General features: G+C 45.1%; 1 protein-coding gene across 18 annotated transcripts in view; it reads right to left on the bottom strand.

Annotated features, from left to right (window-relative positions):
* Nucleotides 1–25,599, bottom strand: part of LOC144124579 (coiled-coil domain-containing protein AGAP005037) — a 489,877-nt gene that overhangs the window by 346,759 nt on the left and 117,519 nt on the right. The window lies entirely within an intron of this gene.

Genomic DNA, 25,599 nt, shown 5'->3' on the forward strand with positions numbered 1-25,599 from the left:
GCCGACACCAGGAAGCTGCGTCCGAAGACTCCACCGAAAAGTACTGCATCTTGATCTAGCGCGGCTGGCCACATGCATCATCATGACGTCACCATCACGCGCCTGCTGCTAAGGCTACAAAAGGATCCCATCTTCTGACCCTGCTTCCAATCGGCAGTGGCACGTCTTGCAGGCTACAAGCTACAGCGTATATTATCCCGTTGCGTTTCATAGGCAGGTCTACTTGTACCTAGGAATCTGCCTCTACCCGTTGAATTTTCTGTTGTCTGCCAGTGCGAACTGGACGTGTGTCTTGTGAAATATGCACATCATGCCTCTAGATACAGCCGACGTTATGAAGGCCATTCAGGACCTGCAATGCTAAATGTGCGCATAGATCCGGACCATGAGTCAAGAAGTAAATTTTGGTCCAATTTTGCTGATGAGTTAAAAACGCATAAACGGAACTACAAACTTCGTCTTACCTAACAGAAGAGTTGAAAAAAAACTGAAGATTGGATTGTTGAGTTGGAAATATTGTTTTGGAAGCTCGGGCAGAATGAGAGTTATACGAAGACGACGATATCCGAAACACAACGCTAGAGGTTGGCAATTTAACACTCGGGGTTACAGGCTGCGACATTAGCTGAGTCCATTAAAGCAGCGGAAAGCGAAGCTGACCTGTTCGCGCCACCGCTGGTTAGAAGCCGGTTCGAGGCCATTAGTTCGTGAAATTTCTTTTCTGCTTTCTCCGAGGCTGGTCACCGACAAAGGGACAACAGGTCGTTGATCCTGTGGTCGTTCTAATAATAATCGTTACACGGGAAACATAGTACCGAAACAAGGGAGGACGAGACGAGTGACAGGACAGGGCAAGCGCTCGCCCTCTCGTGTTTCTGCGCTTTGTTTTCCGTGTAACGATGGATTACCAACCCGCACACGCCTATTCATTTCTGAAAAGAATTACATGATGTTGAGTGGTTAACTGGTTCTAAGGCGTTTGCATTAGAACCTGAGATAGCTGAAATAGCCTTGATGATTGATTGGCTTACGCAATTGATAATTGCGTAAGCCACCCAATTCCTTTCGACTCAACCGACACTGACATCGCTCATAGCGTGAAAAAAAAAAAGAAGTGATGGTAACCCAGTGGTGAAAGTGGCCAACCGATCCAAGCGAAACTATTCTTTTGCGGATCGGAACAGCGGATCTACATCAGTGGACATATGAACAATGAACACCAAACGACAAACGCCTCAATGCGCCGGAATAGAGAGAAAAAAAGAAACATCTTAAAAGTATGTGTGGAAAAACACCTTCAGGATACTTGCATGTAAAACAAATATGAATGTATTCTGCGCACTTATCGAGCCGGTTCACTAAAAATGGCGTAATCTATATGATTACTGGTGACACACGACTTGCTTGTTCTTTTCTTGCGCCTGGAATATCGAACGGGTGACATGAAGATCCCTTTCCTCACCTTCTCAGTTTAATAAATCTGCTTACTACAAGCCCATAAGCGAAAGATGGTGCTACATCTCAGCATGCAGCGTGCCGTAAATAAGCCGGATCAGTTGATCCACCTTTCAGCAGGGATAAGAAATTTGCTTGACGTCATCTTCTTAACTGAAACATGACATTGTCACGATACTGGTGTTCTGCGAATACCAGGGTATAATCTTCTAAGGCTTTTTATATCAATCGCACCACTTAACATGGCGAGGGGTCGTCTTACTGGTAGAAACTAAATATGCTTGTGAATTTTTTTCTGTTCGCTGTTTGTTGACAGTGATAGCGAGTGCTCACCGTGACATCGGCCTGTCAATCTCTTTTCGTTCCTTACTGCCTCCCTCAGAGACACTTGCTCAAATGCCTGGCCGACTTTAATAAGAGTTAGGTATACCTATTCAATTTCAGAGATTTTCTTCCCTGTAAAGCGGGAGATTTCAAGAGAGAGAGAAAAAAATTATTTCGACCCAATACGCCGTGGGCCGCAGTCACCAATGCCAACTGCTTCGTCAGCTGGTCCGAGGCTAGCCTAAACCGCCTCGTTGAGGAGAAAGGGTATGGCGAATGCGGGGCTTGAATATTGACATGAGCACTGTCGTCTAGCACAGCAAGATATGTGAGCGTTGATTTAGAACATGGGTTTTCTGAAAATATGATCAATAGACCTACGCAGACTACTTCTACCTGATCTTCGGTCAGGATTAGCAGAAATGCATTTCTTCGGGCGATATTCCAGTGTATGTTATTGACCATTTGCCTTTTTTTTTTGCGCGTCGAAAAACAAACGCGTCAAGCGAAAGATTAAGGGTCGGGGGCAACTTAGCTCTCTGACTGAGATCTGATCTGTTTAGAAATCGCATTGCCTCAGCCAATTTGAATTCTGTGCACATAGGAAAAACAGCTGAGGCTGCTTATCATCACTTTCCAGAAATTTTTCTTTTGTTATACAATGACTATTTTCCTTTCGTAGATCTAACGCCACGTAAGAATGGACGTAATCCTAGCAAGGCCCGTCGCCTTATACGACTCCCGAAACACGAGTTCTCTGCAGCATCAATAAAATTACATATGTGGACCTAACAGCATGGTAGAAATTACTAAGCGACCATTTGAAAGGAAAATTAGCCAAGCTAGGACGGCTGACTGTAACAATTTATTTTGGTGAGCAACTTTCTAGCTACAGTTGAGAAAAATGTGTGCGCCTGCACTAGCTTTTAAATAGAATCACACCTATCTAGGAAATAAGAAGCTTATAAGCGACGGTAAAGATACATAAGGCTCATGCAAGGCTTCATGATGAATCACCGACTAGCTCGCACCAAGATATTAATGATGTTAGGCAGTGCAATTCAATAAATTTTGTGAAGCATGTCAAAGCCATCTCAATGCTGACATTTTCAGCCTTTCCGACGATTAGTTAATAGGACACTTTTTTAACCAACACATAAGCAAGTTTTCACAACGTGGGAGAAATTGAACGAGTGCACGTAGTCTTGGTTCGCTCTGTTACTACAAGGGAGCGGAGAATATTCCAAGTCGCCGCCGGTATATGCCCTCGAGAAAATGACGCCAACACACACACACACACACACACACACACACACACACACACACACACACACACACACACACACACACACACACACACACACACACACACACACACACACACACACACACACACACACACACACACACACACACACACACACACACACACACACACACACACACACACACACACACACACACACACACACACACACACGCACGCACGCACGCACGCACGCACGCACGCACGCACGCACGCACGCACGCACGCACGCACGCACGCACACACACACACACACACACACACACACACACACACACACACACACACACACACACACACACACACACACACACACACACACACACACACACACACACACACACACACACACACACACACACACACACACACACACACACACACACACACACACACACACACACACACACACACACACACACACACACACACACACACACACACACACACACACACACACACACGCACGCACGCACGCACGCACGCACACTCTCTCTGTCTCTCTCTTGCTAAGCTGGCCAAGTGATGCAATATTTTTTGAGTATAGGAAAATATGTGTATTTTGTTATTTTACAAGGGTTCAAAACTATTTCAGACGTATCTTTCTTCTCAAACATTCCATTTTCACCGCGGCTTCACATAGGACAGGTGAGCGAAATATGCAATATTTGTCCTAAAGTAATGCATATTACAAACAGAGTCAGACTTCGAATCAATGAAATTTCATTGCTTTCAGCAAAGCATTCGATTTTTTAATCAAAACGTTCTTTTCGCGAAATTAAAGCAGTTTGACACACGCGGGCAGGCTCTCATTGTAATAACATCGTACTAGGGTGCACAGCCTCAATACGAGGTCGTTAATTATCGTTCTTCACAGAAAATTAGAAAGGCTTCACTCAACGTAGCATTTGGGGCCACCCCTGTGTAACGTCAACATTAATGATATTAACATCAGCAGCCATGCAAAATACATATTTGGGCATTCCATGCGAAACGAACCAGTCAGTGCTCGACCCCTCCGATCTGTTGCACAAAATTGGTGGCTGTTTATTTAACCGTCTAAAGTAATTACCCTTAGCAACTTTCGGGAAAAAAATTTCCTCGTCATGTGACAGCCCTTTGGATTTCTCAGACGAGGGCAGAAGTTGGTCTCACTTCATAATTTACAAAAGATCAAATATTTTATTTTCGCGTTCGAAAAGTGTTTATAAATAGTGCATTTGCATTGTGGTTTTTATCGCACAGAAGAATTTTCTGCACAAAAGTTCTTGCATTGTTTAAATTGATTGCCTTACGGCAAGAAACATCGTTTTCGTTTTATTTTAAACTGTCGCGAAATTCGTGAGCTACATCATATTTTTCAGCAGCTCTCTATAACTTGTACTGTTTCATTAGATGGTTTAAGCTATATTAAAACAAAATAATAAAAAAATGAACTTAAAAACTATGTTCTGCCCGTTTTCAGTCAAAATTTTGCACAGAGGTGTTCCGAATAAAATTAATAAATGCGGCCTGATTGGTACCTAGTTTAATTACAATCTCGCTCTGCGAATTTCACCGAAGACTTTTTTGTTTTAAGCAAGCAAAAATGTTTGAAGTTCAGCGCCACACCTCGAGCCTTGGTTGCCCTGTACTGCCACTGCACTGCACTGCACTGCGCCGCTCAGAATTCTTTGTTGGGTTTACACGGGAAATGTTACGCCAGAGCAGCATCAAGGGACTCGAGGGGGAATAGGGAAGGGCGAATAGGAATATCTCGGGAAGCAGGCGCCTCGACACCTCTGCTCTCTGCTTTCTCCTCTTCCCACTCACCTTTCAGCAGGTAGCCGACGACGCAATTTGCTTTGCTGCCAAATTCTGTAACGACAATTGTTCACCTAAGAAGGCGCAATGCGGTCCTTATTCCAAATACAGAATAAATGCATTTTGCCCCAACAGCGGAGCAGGTAGCGTAGCCGGGTGTTTTCTTCCAATTGCCCCGGTAGACATGGAGCACGCAATGCCTTGAATACAATGAGTCGATGTAATATTTTCCGGAATGCTTATTCTGAGCGTTCTTGTTTTGCACGAACTAATAAAAGTAAACAATGTCGCCACGCTTCTCCTGCACGATGCTTTGTGGAATCTTTTCCGTGCTTCGTGCCGCAATCTGATTGAAATGGAAGCAAGGGCGGAACAGCAACTGCCGCAGTGCTTTCGCGGTTCTCGAAGCGGGTGGTGCCGGTTTCTTTGATGATGGTAAGAGAGCTGTGGCGGTTACACTTGGTTTGTTACTGAAAATTCCGCTGTGGCTAAATAAGATGTGGTTCCAACGAAAGCTCTTATGTGCTAGTTTTACTAGAAAACGTGCACTTAAAGGAGAAGCAAATAGGACTCAGCTGTTGACTAAAAGTAAATAAAAAAACGAGAAATAGTATCGTGTAAACTCTCTTCAAGAAAGCTACGTTGATAAAAGCAGGAATTAAGACAAAATCACCTTTTATGGCGGTTACTGCACTAAAGATAGTAATTTTACGCTTTATGCTACTTTTAATTGTTTTTCATTTAATATATACAGTGAACTTAACACATTTGCAGTTGCTGTCTTATTACCGCACCCATTTGAGGCTTCCAGAGAATGTTTGTTATACCATTCTAGAAAGCGCAATTCAAATGAGGTCCACGCTGGAAGAGGGTCGAATCAGCATTCGTTTCTTCTGTCCAGTCGGTACAAATTATTGGGCAGGTTAACTAGGGTTAATGTTATTAAAGATGGTCGAACAGCACAGTGATGTTTCGCGAATCGTGAGTGCATGATAGACTTAAATGTGATCGGTTAACCGAATACCCCGAGTAATTGCAAATGTAAAGAGGCGTTCTTTCAAAGCTTGACTTCGAATACGGCTCTTTAAGTTAACAAATTATCATTACCTCCAAAGACTTATTAAACAAGCCGATGCTTGGCAGCCTTCTCGCAGCGTTTGGTTGTTTTTATCTCTACGATTATTTGTGTGGTACAATAGCCGGAAATGACGCAAATGTGTATCTTTCACCACAAGTCTGAGTTGATTTCAGTTGCTGGTCCCTAATTCATTAAAGAAGAATAAACTGCACTCGACAGTGAGAGTATCGCTTATCGCATTACAAGAAACACACTTTGAGAAGACGAAATTTCGTAAGGCAGCACGCATAAAAGCGGAGAAGGTGTCCGAAAGAGTGATTAAGTAATTACCGATTAGATTTCGAAAATGCTAATTACATCAGAGAAGAGCTCGGCGCGCTTCAAAAGGCAGCTGAGGGAGTTGAGCGCTGTTCGCACCATTCAGCGAAGCTAGTACTACTGCTGCTATTGCGCCTGAAGGTAATGCCAGATTGCATTACTTTTTTGTATACATCCGGCACCTGCGATTGGTGTGGTGTGGATGTAGTTTATATAAAGCTTGCACTTTTCCTCTTCCATCAGTTGTTCCCTTCACTGAAATTCTTGAACAAATGACGACGAAATTTACGTTAGCGATTTATTTCCACAAACTGGAACCGACATCAAGCAATTCAATCTTCACTTCACCTCTCTTATAACGTTAAGGCATACTCGCCACCAGTGCCCTAGTTACTTAACGCCATATAATCAAATTAAATAGAACATCATTCTGTTGACTGCATACAAATATACAAATAAGAATTATACTAATGAATTACCGCGCAAGTAAGTATTTGTTGGCGCAATATATATATATATATATATATATATATATATATATATATATATATATATATATATATATATATATATATATATATATATATTTATATTAGCAGACAAGCTAAAGGAAATGAGGGGCCCGTTTGACAAATTTATGAAGGGAGCCAACAGTCACCGAAACCAAAGTGCTTAGGGGAATGTTCATTTTTTCAATGTGTTATGCTTATCGGTGAGATAATAATACTTAGATTAATAAATCGCTTAAAGAAAATTACTTATAAAGCAGCAGAAAAACAACCATGCCGCCTGTGGGATCCGAACCCATGACCTCCGAATATCGCGTCCGGTGCTCTTACCAACTGAGCTACGGCGACGGCTGTCCAATCTGCTGCTCTCGTGGGTATTTATGTTTACTGGGTGCAAGCGAACCATGAGAGTGTTCACCAGCGCCACCCTCGACCATAGCGGTGGACGCAGCATGTCCTGTAATACCGCGAGCGTGACGTGGAACGTCATCTAACGGCTAGGGCGGAAACTGTGCGAGAGCCCTCTTAAGCTACCTATGGCATCAAGACTGCCAGAACCGAGACCCTCGTTAAGCTATTAGCAGACAAGGTAAAGGAAATGAGGGGTCCGTTTGACAAATTTATGAAGGGAGCTAACAGTCACCGAAACCAAGGTGCTTAGGGGAACGTTCATTTTTTTTTCGATGTGTTATGCTTATCGGTGAGATAATAATACTTAGATTAATAAATCGCTTTAAGAAAATTACTTATAAACCACAGAACAAACAACCATGCCGCCGATGGGATCAGAACCCACGACCTCCGAATATCGCGTCCGGTGCTCTTACCAACTGAGCTACGGCGACGGCTGTCCAATCTGCTGCTCTCGTGGGTATTTATGTTTACTGGGTGCAAGCGAGCCATGAGAGTGTTCACCAGTGCCACCCTCGACCATAGCGGTGGACGTAGCACGTCCTGTAATACCGCGAGCGTGACGTGGAACGTCATCTAACGGCGAGGGCGGAAACGGTGCGAGAGCCCAGTTAAGTTGCCGGGCTGTTGCTCAGGGACCGATCGCGCGCGCACCCCGAAGCCGGCGGCTTCGCACCCTTGGTTTTGTGTGTGTTGGCTGTTTTTCAGAGCTCCTCGAGAAGCCGCCATCCAGGCGCCGCCGAAATGGGTTTGTTTTGAGACAAACGCGGCAGATGGCGGCAACGACGGTTAACCGGCAGTGAGGAGGCCCGTCCTTGTAAAGTCGCACTCGGCCGCAAGACGCGGCCGACGCGCGGACACCTGGGGCTTCGAGAGTGGGTCGCGTGTAAATTTATCGCTTTCAACGGCGAACCGGCCGCGGGACGGGCCGGACGCCTAGGAGCAGGCAGCAGAAGTGGGGAGCGCGACCAGGGCAGTGTTCGTGGTTCGGACTGGGTGTTCGGTTTCCCTGAGCTTCCGCTGGCATTTGTAGTGATTTTGTGTCTCTGTGCTGTAACCAGGCGGAGATGCGCAACGTCTTCGTGGAATTCGCGCGGTGCTCGCGCGACAACAACAACGTGAGCACCGGCGTGCTATTGGCTCCTTCAGTTTGAACGAAATTCTCCTGATTGGCTCCGAGAAGCGCATTTCCTATTGGTTACAAAAAGGGTCCCCAGAATGCTGGGCGAAGGGATTTAAGGGCGAGTTTTTGGCGCGAACGGGGAGATTGGAGGTCGGAGGGCAGGTCGCCTGTGAGCGCCCGTACAATAACGAGCTGGTGTCCCGAAGAAGTTGTCCAGTCTGTTCCGCAACGTGTCGCCGGATCACCGAGCCATCAGAAGACTTCAAGATCAACACCATCGATCTGTCGGTCACCAACATCGATCGATCAGTCACCCAACATCAATCAAAAATTAACTAGCCCTCTTATGCTACCTATGGCATCAAGACTGCCAGAACCGAGACCCTCGTTAAGCTATTAGCAGACAAGGTAAAGGAAATGAGGGGCCCGTTTGACAAATTTATGAAGGGAGCCAACAGTCACCGAAACCAAGGTGCTTAGGTGAACGTTCATTTTTTTTTTCGATGTGTTATGCTTATCGGTGAGATAATAATACTTAGAATAATAAATCGCTTAAAGAAAATTACTTATAAAGCAGCAGAAAAAACAACCATGCCGCCGGTGGGATCCGAACCCACGACCTCCGAATATCGCGTCCGGTGCTCTTATCAACTGAGCTACGGCGGCGGCTGTCCAATCTGCTGCTCTCGTGGGTATTTATGTTTACTGGGTGCAAGCGAGCCATGAGAGTGTTCACCAGCGCCACCCTCGACCATAGCGGTGGACGTAGCACGTCCTGTAATACCGCGAGCGTGACGTGGAACGTCATCTAACGGCGAGGGCGGAAACTGTGCGAGAGCCCTCTTATGCTACCTATGGCATCAAGACTGCCAGAACCGAGACCCTCGTTAAGCTATTAGCAGACAAGGTAAAGGAAATGAGGGGCCCGTTTGACAAATTTATGAAGGGAGCCAACAGTCACCGAAACCAAGGTGCTTAGGGGAACGTTCATTTTTTTTTCGATGTGCTATGCTTATCGGTGAGATAATAATACTTAGATTAATAAATCGCTAAAAGAAAATTACTTATAAAGCAGCGGCATGGTTGTTTTTTCTGCTGCTTTATAAGTAATTTTCTTTAAGCGATTTATTAATCTAAGTATTATTATCTCACCGATAAGCATAACACATCGAAAAAAAAATGAACGTTCCACGTTCCCCTAAGCACCTTGGTTTCGGTGACTGTTGGCTCCCTTCATATATATATATATATATATATATATATATATATATATATATATATATATATATATATATATATATATATATATATATATATATATATATATATATATATATATATATATATATATATATATATATATAGCCTTCCGCCCATCCTGCTTTAAATCTGCGTATGAACTGCATAATTATGTAGACAAAATAAATAATCAAAAATCGAACAACTGATCATCTGTTGACGGACATGGTGGCATCAGCAAATCTGTAAACACCGCAGCTCAGCCAGTGCAGCCAAATCAGAGCAGTGGTCTCAGACGAGCGAAACGCAGCCCACCCGCCGAACGCACACCGGCGGCCGCTGGAAAAGGCGCGGTGCAGCTCCCTACCCTGCGCCGTCGACAAGTGCTCGCACTGCAGCCACGCTCCGGGAGCGAGCCATTCAGTCCGCAGCTGCCACCCTATTTAGAATTTCATGCGCACCTGCACGGAATTTGTCTACCCATGCAAGTGGTTTGCTGTCGCTGCTTTACTTCTTTATTCTTTCTTTTCCTTCCAGTACACCGCTAATACACATTGCTCATATCTCAGAGGTTTGATATCAAGCACCGGATAAGGCGCAAAAAAATGTTTTATTTATGTCGTGACGTAAAATGCAAGAAAAGGGTCATATGCGTTTCACTTCATTTCCACACTGTGCACACGTCTGTCTTTGCGCCATTAGTATTACAATTGTTAACATAATAGCAACTTCATTATCATTTGCGATGTGAAAGTAAACTAAAGAAAGCATAGCACTAAAGAGAGAAAGAATTTTTTTTTGCAAGTGACCTGGAATAAACACGCCTCTTTTTCAGCTCTCAGCTCATATATAGCTTCGAATAGAATGAAAGTACAGCGGAACGTCACTCTGCCAGCTACGTTCGTTAGGCTTTGTCTCGTAAAGTGTAATTGCTCAGGGATGATATCCAGTGTAGCAGTCAGCTTTTGGCGTAATTTTCTCTCGCGCTCCTAGCACCTGGTCCATCTACGGAGTCTGCAATCTGTTTCAGATCCGGAATTCCCGGGTTCGAACCCGACCGCGGCGGCTGCGTTTTTATGGAGGAAAAACGCTAAGGCGCCCGTGTGCTGTGCGATGTCAGTGCACGATAAAGATCCCCACGTGGTCGAAATTATTCCGGAGCCCTCCCCTGCGGCACCTATTCTTCCTTTATTCTTTCACTCTCTCCTATATCCCTTCCCTTACGGCGCGGTTCAGGTGTCCAAAGATATATGAGACAGATACTGCGCCATTTCCTTTCCCCAAAAACCAATTATTATTATTATAATCTGTTTCACAACTTCTTGCAGATGAGTGGAGGCAATGATCGCGAGTACTTGCGCGAGACAGCAACTGTGCCCTAGTCTGTACAGTATTTTAAAGCATGGCGTTGGAGGTACCGTTCAGCGTCGCTCTCGCCGTGACAGAAAAATCCTGATTGATCGATGATAGTGACGTCGAAAAGCAGTTTTGCTAAAAAAAAAAATGGTCGTCGAACCACTGTTTTTGGTTAGGGAGCCTGGCACGCTTCCTCAGCATCAATATGGAAGCTTCGTTCAGTGGGATAAAATGAATGCCTTGAGCGGGCACCTCGCATTGCACTGTAAGCGAATTACATTACAATAACACCTACTTGATTATTACCGCTAATTAACATCACCAATTAATACAGACAATGATATGCAATAAAGCAGTATGCGATGGCAACAAACGTCTCGATGGCAATAAGCGTGTCGAAAGGGTGTCACAGGGGACGCTCAAGCCACCCTATGCAGATTTTTCAACGCTATCGCGTCTTACAGTTAAGGCGAACTTGTCCTGTGTCCAGCAGTTGTCCTGTGTTGTTCTCTCCTGGTGTGTTCGTCTTTTTTTGGTTGGTATTTTCTTCTTTAAGCATCCCCTAAGTTTTTGAACCAAACTTATGTCTCGATGAAGACCCTAAATCTGCTATACCAGGACAAGGTAATCAGTAATACGCCCAAGCGTGACAATATAAACGCGGCACTTCACTATATTATGCATATAATATGACAGTAGTATGAGAACCACTCATCGCTGATCTTGTGATCCAGGAGGGCTTAGGACCATGGACACTCTTGGGGACCGACCGGATGTGACGTTCAGTAGAGCTACGGTGGGTTCTCCTTAGCTTAGGGACAGGGCTAAGTTCTGCAACTCTCTCTCGTCCCCACAATAACCGAACGTCGGAAGGCTCCTTTCTCATGTTAGAAATGTCGTGGCGTTCGCTCGGTGGCAACGAATGAGGCGAAGGACAGCACCAAGCAATGCGCACTGATCGAGTTTCATTTCATTTTGCTTTTTTTCATTTTATTTATTAATTAATGTTCAATACAGAAACGGGGTGCAAAGTGAGTATTGTAGCAAGAGGTCCTGAAGTACATGACACCAATGATGGGACATCTTCACTAAGCAGAAGAGGGAAAAGCGGGTGTGAACGGCTTTTATTCATGCGTGCGGGACGTATGTATCAATTTCAAAAATAGTGGAGGAAATACACCAAATGCCGAACACTCAGCGAAAGCAAACATACGTTATGGCTCCACTTCGGAAGCTTTGCGAATATGACTTTCGACCGGACGGGCTTTTGTCACGCCCAAGATTTCGTTCAGTAATATTGTACGTAATCAGTATTGAATGATAATAACTACGTGCGCGGGAACAGTACGCCCACATTTCTTAGAATCAAAACGTGGGAGCTTGGTTCAGGCAGAGGTAGGTATTTCTGGTATGCGAATCATTTAAATATGAACTCATATTTGCGCTGGGTGCAGAACATAACCATCACTTAAAGAAAATAGAGTGGAATGTTGTAATCATATAGTTCTCAATACGAACGGTGGCCAGAGCCGCGTTTCGGCTGACTCTTGGACAGGCATCCTTGATCAGCCACTCGTAGTATAGAAGACCACGCACGTAATGCAAGTCCCCTGCGGGAAAGATGATGCCTCCGATTTTCTTTTTTCTGATGGGGATAGCGTTCTGCTTATTAATAACTTAGCACAGAAATATGTGAAATAAGCAGCTTTCTATTTCCAGGAGCTAACTCTGTTGTTTGGCTTCATAAAAGAAATGCATCAATGAAATTGAGAAGCAACTTGCTTCCAAAATCACTCTGGTCATTCTTGTTGAACTGCGACATCGATGGCCTTATCACGTGGCTTAATGTGTGGGGAATTAATACGGGTAGATTAAGTTCGCAATGGCTTCTATTGTTCCTTAGTATTTGCAGCTGAGACTACAAACCGACTGCAGTGGTGCTTAGAGGCTTGCTTGCAGATTGAGTTCATCCCCTCGTCGATGTGGCAGGTTCTGCCGGTTTTCCTTTTGGTTCATCCCTGGCAGCACCAGAGACAAAAAGGTTGAATACCGACTAAGTCACCTCTCAGACTCGACCTGTATAAGCCTTTTTGATCATCCAGTATGCAGTCCGCAGCCCCGTGACTCGCTTAAGATCCGCAATGACACATATGCTGCGAGCAGGGGACGCCCCAACCTTCAGCGGGATGCGGGGCCGGCCACTTCCGCCGCTGCAGCTCATGTTTAATCCCGTCGCCGGTATTCGTACCCCAATGACCTCACCGCGCTGGGGAGTAATCCGCCTTTTTCACAATATGTGGCGCCCTCTGGGGAGTGGGCGAAACCAGGCTGAAATGCACCACGTGGGCGGCGCAGGCGTGGCCTGCTCCCACTAGGCGCGAATTGCGCTTGCTGACTTGAAAGTGCGTGCTTTAGAGCTGCTGCCATCGGTCGCTTGCACCTAACACTAACATTAACTGCGTTGTGTTGTGTTGGGTCGGGATAAATGGCCATGGAGGACAAAAAAAAACTAGGAGGGAGCGTGACGTCATAATCTTGAAGCTTAGTCATAAAAAAAATATAATGGAAAGCATCATGGGAAATAGGCCCTCCCTTGACACGGCAGCGGTAGCACTTTGCCGGATTTCGGTTTCGGTTTTGCCCTTTCGCTTTGTTGCGTCAGACTTTTTTAAAAAGCACCATAATCCAAGCGCTGGTTGGCAGTCTGGCAACTGTGGAGGGCCTATTTCCCAAGAGTCAGAGCGCAAATGGGCCCTCGGCAGCGGGGTAAGAGGAGGATGGCTTGCAGGGGCTGAGCGCGTGACGTCATGCTCCCTCCTAGTTTTTTTCTTCCTCCATGTTAATGGCACGTAGACAGCTAACGCCATCATGCGCTAAGCACAAGGTATACAAAAGTTTTGTATAGAATTTTATAAAAAAGTGAAAAGTGATCTGCGGTGTAGACGGCCGAAAACGTTAGTTTTACTACGAAATGATGCCAAAGGAAAGACATTTCAAAAATGGCCACTAGTGAAAGCTTTAAATAAAGTCGGGTAACCTCTGCAACCATCCTTGGCTGGGCAAGGATGTCGAGGCTCCTAACCAATTGAATAAAGACCTCAGTCTTCTTTTCAAGAATTAGAGAATGGCTGAGGTATGATTCAAAAAGTCTGCTTGTTGTAATAAACTAATCATATTTTATTAAATCTACAATTTGTTCAAAACATCTGTGATCTTTAAAAACTTAGAAACCTGTGAAATGTCAGCAAGTGCATTTTCACCCAAGAGCAAAGCCGGTTGTAATGGTATGTGTTCATTATAAAAAAAAACTGTAAAATGATTTTTCCTCAGTGTTTAGAGGTTTGTGCATGAAAACAAAACATGGTTTACGGTTAGCTCATCTTCGCATAATTCACATTGGGGCTTGTCTTGTTATCTTAGTAGGAAATTATGTTTGAGGTGTGTGCGTGTGTCCTATATGAAGACGGCCGATAATCACTTCCTTTTAACGTTGCCGATGGGTACAGGACTTACATTCACCTAAAACGAATTTTACAGCGTGTAGTTTATTGTTTACTTCGTTGTTCGATACGGACTGCCATTTTTGTGTTATGTTACGATGAACTAAGTTACTACAATCTTGAAATGGTATATTTACTTTTTTTGCTTGTGACGAGCTTGAGCAGCGCAGAAGTCGTCTGCTCTCTCGTTTCCTTTAATTCCGATATGACACGGTACCCAACATAGTTTTATGTTTTGTCCTTCAGCTGTGGCTGTTATCGTGTTGTGTATGATGCCACCAAGTACAGGAGTGATTGCGTTTCTTGAGTGGAGAGCATTAAGTAAACTTATGGAGTCTGTGTAAATAATACTGTTTGTGAGGTTCTCGTTTACTATTTGTTCTATGCCTGCATGGATGGCGTAACATTCGGCAGTGAAAATTTATGTACACAGTTCCCGTGTACCACTGCGCTTCCAGCTTAACCGTCTGTTTTTGAGCCATCTGTATAAAAGGTGTGAAAGTACTGTATTTTTTCTCGAGTGCAAACAATTATTGCTTTATATGTTGCTGTGGAGCTTGTTTTTTACGGAACTGTGTAAGAGGAAAATCACAGATTGTAGGAAAATGGTACCATGGAGGCAGCCGATCACGTCTTCGAGCAATGCCAGGTAAGCAATGTCCGGTGCGCCAAGGTTTTGGCACAAGTCTTCAAAACGCAAGGGCAGTCGCCTGGTACTTAGCGGTTTGTTGTTAAACACTATTCTGGATGGGCACTTTGCGACTATTTGGTGACAGATGTGTTTAGGTAGTGAACGGATTTTTACAATGTAGGAACACGTCAGCATCGTTCTTCTGTCTGTAGGTGATCTTTTGTTAGTTTCTACATAAAGTCTGTATGGGTGACGTCCTGTATGCCCCAGTGGAAAGACGCAAACCTAAATTATGGATCGGATCCAGCCGTTCAAGATGCAATGGTCTCGCTGAGCCTTAAAGTTTACTTGCAGGTTGAGCGTATTACGGAGCGATAATTTTGTAAGATGCATGCCCTGTCAGCACCCCAGTGTTTTCGCGACACCACTTTTGTTATGTTCAGGTATCGAGAGGCTTTCTTTATCAACCCGTCTATGTGAGAAAGGAAAGTGAGCTTTCTGTCAAATGTCATGCCTAGAAATTTATGTTCTTTTTTCCCGGCTAAGTCTATTTCGTTCAGGTGTAGGGTGTGATCTATCTGCATGCCTCGTCTGAGTGAGAAAAGAATGGCCGCTGAGTTCTCTAGAGAAAACTGGAAACCATTTGCCTGCCCATGTTGCCAGTTTATTTATTGTTAATTGTATTTTTCTTTCAGATGATGGCATGTTGGAGGATGTGCAAGCTACTTGAAGGTCGTCTCCATAGACTGGATACATAACGGACCTTGGGATTATTTACTAAGACATTCCATTTTTACAAAATAGAGTGTTGTGCTTAAATACACCCCTGAGTGAAATTCCTCGAAAGGGTTGTACCTTAGCGCACATGCAATGAACAATTAGATAAGAAGGTCTTTTAGGCAGCTCAAATTATTCCTTGGATGCTAAGCTTGAAGAATCCTGAACCTCCAGGCAGTAGCGTATGCCCTCTATAAATAAAAAAATACAGCAACACAGTGTTGCTTATGAACAGAAGCTTCTCGGACAGTATTTTTAAGACAAACTAGGTTATCTGTAGAGGAGCATCTCTTTTGGAACCACACTGATTGATATAGAGAAGTTCACAGGATTGAAGCACAAAAGTCAATCTTAAACTCAGGACACCTTCAAAACATTTTGCGAGGAATCTGGTAAGAGCTATTCGTCTATAAATGCTGGGAGAGTTTGGGTCTTTCCCGGGCTTAAGAAACGATACAATATTAGTTTTTTTCGAGGCTTCGGGTATTTTCGCCTATAGGCAAACTTTGTTAAAGAATCTTAAAAGTGCCTCTACGGCTGGCTGGGAAAGATTGGCCAGCATTTCATACTGTATTTGGTCGGGACCTGGAGCAGTTTTGTTGCCGGCAGACAAGACCCTATTGATTTCCTGGACGGTAAATAATCTATTTTATTGTTCATTAGCACCTGCACTTGTTGGGAGTCTTTGTTTTTCGGCCATATTTTTGTATATTAGAAAATACTGGGTATAACTTGGCGAACTAGAAAGAGCAGCGAAGTGCTCCCCTAATATCCCGGCCTGTTTCCTTATACATGTTTGTATATTAAGTGTTTTCAAAAGCCGAATTGCGAATGGTGAGAAGCTGCCATTTAATTTTCTTACCTGCTTCCACCTTTTTTTAAGGCGATTTAACAGTTTATGGTTGAGACATAACTCTGCCATGATGCTTTCTCGGCTTTACGACGGACGATCCGAGCTTTAGCTCTTGCCTTATTAAAATTTACGAATTTCTCTAGTGCGAAGCATCTACGCAAAATACCCAAGCTTTATTTTGTAGCATTTTTGCATCCTTACAAACTTGTGTACAACACTTCGTGATTTTGCATTCTATGCTCGAAAACTTATGAATAGCTAAGTGTGTGGCAGCTAAGGTACAATCTGTGAAGTTTTCTTTTAACTCATTGATGTCAAGATTTTCTAAAAGGCTATTTTTATAAAGCGGCTTCCTTTCTAAAACGTTTCCAGTCTGCTAAATGAAGCTTCCAACGTCACGGTTTTGTTGGGATGACTTGTGGTGCAGGTGTGAAACTGATTATTACGGGTAGGTGATGGCTGCCATATGCGTTGTCGATGATGTCTCATTTAAAATCGTTAAAAATGCGGGGTGAACTAAAAGATAAATCTAAACAGCTCATTCTCCGTGAGGCTGGGGAGCAGTATGTTGTTTTACCGGATCTAAACAGGCATATATTACTGCTTAGAATGAAATCCTCTGTAATTTGACCTCGCGTGTCCGTTTTTTCACTCTCGCGGAAAGAGGAATGAGCGTTAAAATCGGCGACTACCAGATAGTGCTACGGAAGCTGCTCTAAAAGATCTTCCGAGATGAGGGTCAATATATATACAACACACTGTTATTGCATTGTGAGTAAGCAGAGTGGCTGCTACAGCTTGAAATTTATTATTTAGTGTAGGCTCACGAGCTGGGCGTCGTTTTTTACTGATAGCTATGCCAGCTGAGAGCCGGATTGCGTTCTCTCGGTTGCAGCGAAATGCTTTGTTTCTTGAGTAAATTTGTGCTGTTGTGGCCTAAGATTTTTTTTTTCCTGAATACATAAGGCCACAATTGAGGACTGTGGCTAAGATGTCTTTTATATCGCCTACTTTATGAAACAGTCCCGTATAATTTTCATGCATCAGGATTGCCATTATGATGTTGTGGGTATGTATTTCGAAAACTTGAGCCACTATCTTTATGGCCAGTTGTTGGGATTGTTCCCTTTTTTTTCGGTCAAGAGACCGTTGCAGCGACGGTGACTTGGGTGTTACGTCCATCTCCTCGCTAGAGACTCTGGAGCACGGCGGAGAAACCACGGGTGTACTGTATACTGTTTGTAGGCCTCTCCAGTCTGGAAGAAGTCTTGCGGGTGGCTTACCCAGAGGGACGGCGAGCCTTTTTTCGAGGGGTGGCAGGGAAGCTTTCGCTGCGTCTGCCCGGGGCGCGGATTGACCTGCCTCAGGCTCACTGTTTGTGGCCTGGGCAGCTGCCGATGCCTGGTGTGGTGCCCCACCTCGTCGCATCACATCGGCGAAATTTGTTTTTGCGGTGAACAAGAATGTTCCCTGGGTTTGTGCAAATCGTTTACGTGCTTCCTGGAATGTTATGTATTCTTTAATTTTAATAGTTATTATTTTCTTTCTCTTTCTTCCAGGATGGACATGACTTAAAATACGCGGGGTTGTCCCCTTCGCAGTTAGCACACTTTGGCGCGGCGTTGCAGGCATCGGATTCGTGTTCGTTAGATGTACATTTGGCACAGGCTTGGCTCTCACTAGAACTCTGGTATCCATGGCCAAACCTCTGGCACTTGAAAACATCGGCTAGGATTGGGAATCTATGTTTAGACTGCTATTTTCATATGACCTACTTCTATAGCATCAGGCAGTTGGCTGGAGGCGAAAGTCAGAACTGAGTGCTTTGTTGGTGTTTCCTTGTTTTCTTTTCTGATTTTTTATGCGTTGGACAGCAGTGATATTCTGGTCTTTGAGACCTGAAGCATTTCTGCTTCAGTCAGGGTGAGAAAATCTTGATCTGAAATCACGCCTTTGACACTGGTGAGGGATCTATGTGCACTAATAGAAACAGGTATTTCTCCAAAAAGTTGCTACGTTTGAGAGCTTGGAATACTGTTGTTTGCTTCTGATCTGGAGGAGTGGGTTACCAATGGCGAGCGTCGTCAGCTTGTAGCCAAGGCGCAATGATTCTGTGAGAAATTTAGAAACTATGGAAGGAGAGATGATTACAGCTTGGTTTTCTGCTACCTCACTGTGTACGACGTAGTACCTGGGGAACATTTCATCTTTTTTTTTTTTTTGCAGGAACTGCGAATTGACATCGGTCTGCGATTATTTGCAGAAAAAAAGTGAGACATAAAAAAATTTGTTATTCGGCTATGGTGGCAGCCGCCTACCACGGAGCCCAACACGGGGACGGGACAGAAAGTTGCAAGCAAGTCCAGCCCACGCCAGCTGTACAGCGCAACTTTAACCGAATATGGCGCGAGTCAGGTTGGTTCGCCAAACAGGGTTAACCCTATCCGCCCATGAGGAAGGAAAAACCTAGAAACGAGGAGGAGACAAGACAGTAGTGAGAAAGAGATATTAAAGTGAAAGATGGAGGGGAGGACAGGAAAAGGCGACTGCCGATTTCCCCCGGTTGGGTGAGGCCGGAGGTGCCGTCTACAGGAAGCTGGGGCCGAAGTGGTGTGTGGCCTTCTCCGAGGGGCCCGAAAGGTTTAAACGCTGGACATCGGCTCAACCACCACGATCCCCATTTCCCCGGACACGGCGATGTCACGCACGGCCAGGGCGCGGGTGCTCGGGTCCGTGGTGGTGCACTGTTCACCATCATCCCCCTGCGTGGATGTCCCTGCGGATGCTCGGGAGCCCGTGGTGTCGCGACTCACCAACATCTGCATGTTGCAGACGCGCCTGCGACGGGAATCTTAATTGCGTTGCTTTGGAGTTTACTCGGAACTTTCTTACTCACCGGTAACAGTTTGTTTGGCTAATGAATGTTCATCTTCTCATACCTCTGTTGTATCTAGGGTAACCCCAAGGCACCGTCTGGGGCTCACGCACTTCTTTGTTTGTGTAAATGACTACCCGCTAACGTATCCACTAATGAGCGCAGGTTTGTAGACCACAGCGTCATATACAGCCCAACACCTAACAGCAGTGACCTTAAACTCCAGCAATTTCATAGTGAATGCGTAACAATCAAGTGTAACAAATTTTTAATGTCTTTAAACGTGAAAAAAAAATCTTTTACTGTCCTTTTATCGACGTCACTCCCGACCATCTTTTAATTTCTTTATCTCAAACTCGAAGATAACTGCTGTACGAAAAATAAATACTTAGGTATTCATTTAACCCGTGCTATTGTTTGGTCGCATCAGAAACGCAGGTTACTAACGAAGCTATTCGCGTTCTCGGTTGATTTTGGTGAACCCTACGACTAGCCCCCCCGGTCTGTGAAGTTACTGCCTCATTTAGCAATCACTCGACAAAAACTGGAATACGCATGCGCGGCCTTGGGCCCGTATCAAAAGCAAGTTAATTTATTAGAAGCAGCACAAAACCACGCGGCAAGGTTAATCCGCTCGGAGTATTTCTTATCACATAAGTGTTTACTCAAGTAAAGTGCAATGCTCATCTTGCAAACTCAGCAAACAGGTGTAATATTGCAAGACTGCTTTTTTTGTGAGTTTTACTATCATCCCATGATCAAGTCTGTAATTAGCCCTGCCTACCGTATCTCCAGCCGCGTGAACCACGACAAGGCCTTTTACCCCCTCCCGGCCCGGATATCTGAGCATTCTGATCATTTTTTGGTCGCACTGCAAAGAACTGGAATGATGTGCCCAACCCCGTCGTACTTCAGTCCGACCGGTCATCCTTCAGATCATATGTATACATGCAATCAAACATGTGGCCTGAAATCGACGCCGTCATGTAATATGTAATGCCTGTTTAATGGTACCTTAGAGGTGATAATAAATATATAACAAGATAAAAAAATGCAAATATGCTTTATTATAGTATTGCCTCAACGTCAGTGCAATAAATATGGATTAAAAGCCCACGACACAAATTCCTTAACTCCTATGCTTTCCACTAAAGCTTTTCCACTTGGGAAAAACCCACTATCGGGAAATGACCTTAGAGGCATGGTCTGTACGGAGGGAAAGAAAAGAGAGAGAAAGCCGACACGTTTCAGTCATGTTCAGTTCATCGGAAAAAGTTGGTTACAAAGCAGGAACAGGATGCCCCTTCTTGATGTCTTGCTTCTTAGCGCTTGCAGATGTTGTTCACCGGGGGCGCGTCCCGGAGAAGGGTAGCAACGCTTTCTCAGACTCAATCCCGCCGTTAATAACGGAATCCATTCATTGGCGCTTTCAAAATGCTGTCTTCGCCTGCAGTGACTCGTAATTCAGACCAGATCATTGCTCAATACGGAAGTAGCATTTGAGTGGCTTTATTTACGGCCGCGCTTTGCCGTCGTGCCAGTGTTCACAGCGAGCGTACGGAAAGAGTAAGAAAATTCTGCGCACTTTCAACTCCAGCTGCCTCTCAGGTTTGCGGAAAGGATGCCTTCCTTGAAAAACGCCTCCATATCGTCATCGCTGCAAGCGGACGCTCACGACTGTGTTTTACAGCCCTCTGAAAGATGAAGTACATAAGTACACCGACCATTCGATTACCGAGGCTGGACGATGCACTGTGCACAGCTCGATTGGAGCTATCCAGATGTTTGATGGCTATAAGGAAAGGAGAGGCAGGCGCTTTAACTGCCGCAATTCCCGCGGACACCTGACCTGCGCTTTGAGAGAAGGGATGAAGGTGCGAATGAAATGAGGGGGGGGGGGAGCAAAGAGAAAGGGACAAGATTGTGGAGGGCTGGAAATTATTTCGACCACCAGGTGTTATTGCACACTTACATGGCGCAGGCCAGCGGCGCTTTTGTTATCAGAATCATCTATTTATAAAAAAAACTTTGTGCCGTTACGGCAAAGTAAAACTTTTTGATTAGTTTAAACGAACTAGTACCCTGACACAGCCTCCGTGGGAGCCAGGCTAAAACCTCTACGAAAGAGTTCCTGTCGTACTTTGGTTCTGCATGACCTATATTCAGCACTTTCGGCAAACGCGACAGAGAGACCAGCACAACGGAATGCAGGTGGGACTGTCACCTGACGAATTGCTTCCGTCTGGCCGACGTAGCCGATTTCTCTTGACGTCTTGAGACTTTTTCCGTGTCGGCTACGTCAGCGATGACGTCATCATTTTGTAACTACCCACTGAAGCTGCGCTTTGTCAGAAGTAAACAAGCGAGAGATTGCGTTGGATTTCTTTGTCCCTATCAACACAGGAATAAAAAGTGTGCCAGGTAAAACAAACAGGTGGAAGTGCTTGCTGCCCAATACGCTGTGGGGTTTCATAAGGACGGGAGGAAGCAAAAGTTATGCATCGCTGGTCGATGGCCTCCTTTCTACGTCTGTATTCATTTTTAGACCTATACCAATAGCGCTGAGATTGCTCTTAGCAGTACGCGCATCTGAGGCTGGCGAGGCAGTCCGGAAATCTGCCTCTCAGGTTTTTTCCCCCTTCATGTTTGTCAAACGTTAGTCAGAAATAATAGACGGGGCTTCAGGTTTTTTTTTTTGTCGCCGCTTGTAGGCCACTTTGCTATCGAATTCAGTCAGGGAGCTGAACGACCGGATGATCGAATAATTTTGATTTTCGTGCTGAGCAGCCAGCACAGTGATTGGCAGTTAAGGCAGTCTGCTTACAAACTGTCTACTACAGAAATTCACGGCGAAACTGCAATGGCAACTGGAGAATGAAAAAGCACCGATTATAACTTGGGAAGCGTTGATCTTCTGAAGTGAACTGGTGCCGGTGAAAACAGTATCAGCTTAAGTTGGTGCCTGTTCCAGTAGCAGTCAACGCGTTCATATGCGTCTCAATATACCTCACCTGTGGGCCGCGCTGGTGGCCTCACTACACCTATACTTTTGAGCTTGCTGAGAAGAATTGGCGTATGTCTTCGCCATGTGTTTCAGGAGCTCGGCGATTCTCTAAAATTGTTCTATCTGTTGTGTATAGTAGGACCAAGAACCTCGGAAGTCTACTTCGGTGACCCCTTTCTGCTGGCTGGAACAATGAAAATTTACAGCGTCTTTACTGTATTCTGACTGGAATGCCGCTAACACTAATGTTGGCGACTAGAAACAGCGATTTGCCGGCTAAGTTTAGGTTAAGGGGGGTTAACTTCCCAAAGCGACATAGGCCATGAGAGACGCCGTAGGGGAGGGTTACCGATAATTACGACCACCTGGGGTTCCTCACCGTGTACTTACATCGCACAGTACGTGAGCCTCTAGTGTTTTGGCTCCATCGAAAACGACCGCCGCGGCCGGGATCGAACCCGCGTCTTTCGCGTCAGCAGCCGGGCACCATGACCACTCAGCCACCGCGGCCGCCTACAGCGGTTTACTGTACGTGATGCTCTTTGTGCAGTCTCTCCTACAGCCCCCAGTCTCCTAAAGTGGTTGTCGAAAGTAGGTGCCAATACAAGTCCCCATACTTGCCATAAAGGCAGTGCGCAATACCTGTTGGAACGTGCGAGTGTCTAACTGAAGTCAATCGATATGAACAGCTTCACAGCAGTCACCTGACAAAAGTGGCCTCTTTTCATTAGTTCTACGCCGCTTTTGCGGTCGATCAACCAGAAACCCCAACGCATGGTAAAAGTCGTAGAGTGTACCGCGGATTCGTCGGAAAGAGCACATGCTACCGTTGGCGAGGCTGGTGATAAAAATGCTTAGAAGGGCAAAGTTGCAGGGTCGTTGGGGAGACATAACGACTAAAACTGCAACAGACACATGACGGAGGTCGCTCTGAGTTGTGGCCTACCTCCTCCCCCCCCCCCCCCCTTGTCTGCTGCGGTTTTTAGCCGTTATAAAAAATTTTATTTCTCTCTGAAGGTTCTGTCGTGCCACCTCTGAACTCTGCACTCTTACGAAATCGAGGAACCTTTACAAGCTACAGGATCACCTGGATTTGGTAGCAGTGGACACCGAGCTAGGTGGTGAAACTCCTTTTGAGTTACTTGCGTTAAGGACGATTTGCATAGACAGGTCAATGCTCTCTAGGTTGACAAGGTTACATCTATGAACATGCGAATGTAAAAAACTGCTGCCTATTGTCATCCTGATGTTCCCATACTCAGCAATTATGGACAAAAAGCATCTTTGAGCGTGAAATGATTTACGAACGCCTTTTTTTCATGTAATATTCCAGCATAACAATCAATATATCTACAGGTCACCCGACGACAGTCTTCAATTTTTTTTCTATTAGCATTTTGGCAATCGTCAAAAAGCTTTCCTCGTAGGTTTTCTATAGAAGTCTTTATTCGATGCGACCGATGGGAACACTTTAAAAGAAAGTTTTTATTACATATCAGAAGAATGAAACTTATACCTTGAATATTACCGTGAAAGTATCTTACAGTTTTCCAATTCCTCAAAATTTTTGTCCGAAATTGCTGGACTGTAACGACTCAGGCATGATTCTCGGTGCTCGAACACCTAAACAAAGACAGTGAGGATCACTTGCAAGTGTACACTGGTCGCTCAGTGCGCAGAACTGAGCAGGTCACACTCTGTCACAATTCTGGTGCTCAGCCTCGGTATGAGTAGCGCAGGTCGACTTCACAGAGTCGTAACCTCCACAGTGCTACAGTTTCTGACAGCTAGACGGCTCTTCTGCGCGACTCTTTTTCTCGTGAACCTCGGCGCGTCGTGATTCTGATCCCAAGTCAGCAGTAGAGCGTCTAGAACGCGGGACTGTTTCGGAGAAGTTCAGCCTTTGGTCGTTAACCTGGACAAGCATAAAAATGCCTACAGTTTGCTTCCAGTGGCCTCGCTTCGGCATCGAAGTCACTGGTAACAATCAGGGAATTGCCTTGCGCAACAAGCTCGGTCACGCCATCAGTGAAAGTTCGAAAAGACACGAACATTGGAAAGCAGCTTTGTGCCACGCCACTTCGCTTGTGTCGCCACTGCATCTCCCTTGCAAACGCACGGGATTTACCCTGCGGAGAAGCCACTTTCTTTTATCCGATGCACACCGACTGCAAGTACGCACCAGCATGACAGCACAAGAGCCATCGTGCTGTGTCGCTTTTATGCCTGAATTGTGTCGTAGTGGGGTGGCGCAGTGGGTCAGACATGTACCCTGAATGTTGAATGTGCCCATGTTGCCGTAATAAGCGTGAGACACTACAGCGCAGCCTGAGGAGATGAAATGCGTAAGCGGGCAGGCGTCCTTGCACTAATGTTCCTTGAAGGTGTCGGACATAAAAGGGAGCGCTGTGGCAAGGCTACTTTAGAACTTCTTAGGAGAAAATGGCCTGCAGGACACTGGTAGCATATACATTTCCTTTACTCTCTAAGACACAGGCGTAGAAGCAGCTTTCGGTATCGTTAAATAGAGAATTTCCAGCGCAACCTACCCCTTCTCGCTTGCAACTACCACAGGGCATCCCACAGAAAGGGGTGAGGAATAGTACAGGGAAACCCCTGTTGTGGGAAGTTTGAAAACACGCTTCACCTTTTAGTTTGTTCGCTGTCATTAAACTGAAAGGATTTCAGAGGACACACTGCGCTTAGTCCTGCGCGGTGATCAAATGCACAGTCTTCGGAAGGATTTACATACTTAATTCAAAGGGGGCTTGTGGTGTCGGAATGCCCGAAAATGTCATCTGCGCAATATAGGATGTGTTGAGGTCCCAGGGAATGCATGGCTTAGTGGTCCGCGTTAGTGGGGTGCTGTGGTTGAATAGCAAAGCGGTATGGGTCTCAGATATGTAACACAGCGTTGGGCGGAACCCTTAAGAGCGTAAAATAAAACCTAAATCCGCGATATGTGACCAAAGTGTCTTCAGGCGCTCTTCAGGCGCCTTCAGGAATTTCGGTCTACTCCCACAATTCATGGCATTGC

This window comes from Amblyomma americanum, chromosome 3, assembly GCF_052857255.1.
Source record: "Amblyomma americanum isolate KBUSLIRL-KWMA chromosome 3, ASM5285725v1, whole genome shotgun sequence".
NCBI classification, from domain to species: Eukaryota; Metazoa; Arthropoda; class Arachnida; order Ixodida; family Ixodidae; genus Amblyomma; species Amblyomma americanum.